A 2,291-nucleotide genomic window follows, 5' to 3' on the forward strand; every position below is an offset into this window, starting at 1 on the left:
CAATGTACAAAAATTGTCCCAGGGCCAGCAGGGGGTTAAGTATTATCGAAATGCCTGTTTGGCCCTACAGCTGTCAATGCATGTATGTAGAATAGTTCTAGTCATCTAGTCATCTGCAGCCTCAATAGCAAACTAGGGTGTCCTCTCGGCCATCGTCCAGAATACCTACCCTACCATCCTAAAAGTTTATACTTCAGTTTAAATGAGTGATTCTCTAAAATTTCAATTGCATGTTACTGAGCATCACACTAATCTGTGTGATGCTTCCATACAGTCTATGATCTTTCTGGAGCCTCGGGCCTCAAAATATGTGGAATTCTACTCCAACAAAACATGGCGGATACTTCGGAGCTTAGAGACTGAAACCAATGAGTGACATCACAGCGGCTGTAAGGTCCATGAGCAGCACACAAGGAAACATACTGCCATGTCTGATGCAAGAAAAACTATACCCGCTGGCAGAACTCCAGGAAAAACACCAGGCACTGCTCTTTACTTGATACGCCCACCGTTGCAGTGATGCATGGTGGAGGCAGCATCATGCTGTGGAGGCATTCCTCAACTAGTAGATATGGTTGCTAGGGTGATTTCAGCCAAGCATATCCACAGTTTGAAGGTTAGATGTTCAACAGCGATTTCTCCAGGGACAGGAGACTCCCCATCCAGCCCAACCAAGCTTGATATGATCTCCTAGGAAGAGTGGGAGAAACTTCCCAAATCCAAGCGTCTGTACACACTCAACCAAGATGTCCACAATGTAACTGCTGTCAAACAGGCTTTGAAAAAACTAAGAGTCTGAATATCACATCTGAAATTTTAGCTTTTAATGCTGAATGCATTAAAAAAATATATAAACTGGATTTTTAAAAATGTCATCTGTTTTTGTTTTTTTTAAATATAATGATTAAATGTAATAATCCATTTGTAAAGGGATGTTATAATACTTATAACACTTGATATTTTATACTTCACTCTTTTGGTAATAACCTCTCAATTTAACTACATAAAAAGAAAACATCAGTGTTGGATTGATTTCATCGGGTCTTTAGAACTACAATCCCCAAAGGAAAAGGCACCTGCTGCTCTAAATGAGGGCCAGTATGTTGCACAGCAGTCAGATTAGACTGTGCAGCCTTTAAGTCCCAGTAAGAGTGCCTGTTGTAGTTTTCAGAAGCTTCTGTGTGTCATATGTGGAGCAGCAATGTAGGTCAATAGGTCAAAAGAAATGAAGAGCAGCAGCAGCGGCGGCGATGGATTAGAGCAGCCTGGTCTGCAGCATAATAGCTGATTAAGTTACTCTCTTTTTTTTTCTTTTTTTTTTGCCTGTCCCATTTGGTTCTTTACCTGAGCGCCCAGCCCCGGACACCAAAAACCACCAACGCACCAACCCCTGAGGGCATCAGTTACCCGCAGGGAGTGTGGTGAGGGGAGATAGGCCTTTGGAGGGCCTGGGAGTTCCCAGAGAGGTGGAGTGTAAGACCCAACCTGACATAGAAACACAGACAAACAGGCACACACAGACACAAACATCCATTCCCACCCTCATGCACACATATACAAATACTCAGCACTCACTCAACGTAGGGATAGACATACATGGACACTGTACGCACAATCACACTCCCCAAACAAACTCTATACCCCAGGTCCAGGTACCCTCACCCCTGGAGGGGGAAACGGCACCTAGACCCAGGAGATGTTACCTTTTCCCCCGGGGTGGAGGCAAGCAGACCGCCCCAGGCTCCGCAGCAGCGGGGAGGCCCCGCATCCCAGATCCCAATCGGACGGCCAACACCTCCTCCCAGCCCCCCCGCCCCGATGTCCAGCAGAGAACAGGGGTGTGTGATCTTTTGGTAATAACCTCTCAATTTAACTACATAAGAAGAAAACATCAGTGTTGGATTGCTTTCATCGGGTCTTTAGAACTACAATCTCCAAAGGAAAAGGCACCTGCTGCTCTAAATGAGGGCCAGTATGTTGCACAGCAGTCAGATTAGACTGTGCAGCCTTTAAGTCCCAGTAAGAGTGCCTGTTGTAGTTTTCAGAAGCGTCTGTGTGTCATGTGTGTAGCAGCAATGTAGGTCAATAGGTCAAAAGAAATGAAGAGCAGCAGTGGCGGCGATGGATTAGAGCAGCCTGGTCTGCAGCATAATAGCTGATTAAGTTACTCTCCTACAGGTGTACTCACGCAAAGCCAGAGTAACCCCAGAACAGATGTACTTCAGAGAGAAAATAAAAGTTGGATCAATAAAGGTCCACATGAACTCTATTTAGCATTTTATTAATGCTGA

Source organism: Aulonocara sp. 'chitande type north' Nkhata Bay, linkage group LG16 (genome assembly GCF_057382095.1).
Source record: "Aulonocara sp. 'chitande type north' Nkhata Bay isolate Kocher_YH1m ecotype deep benthic linkage group LG16, A_spYH_male_GT1.1, whole genome shotgun sequence".
Lineage (NCBI taxonomy): Eukaryota > Metazoa > Chordata > Actinopteri > Cichliformes > Cichlidae > Aulonocara > Aulonocara sp. 'chitande type north' Nkhata Bay.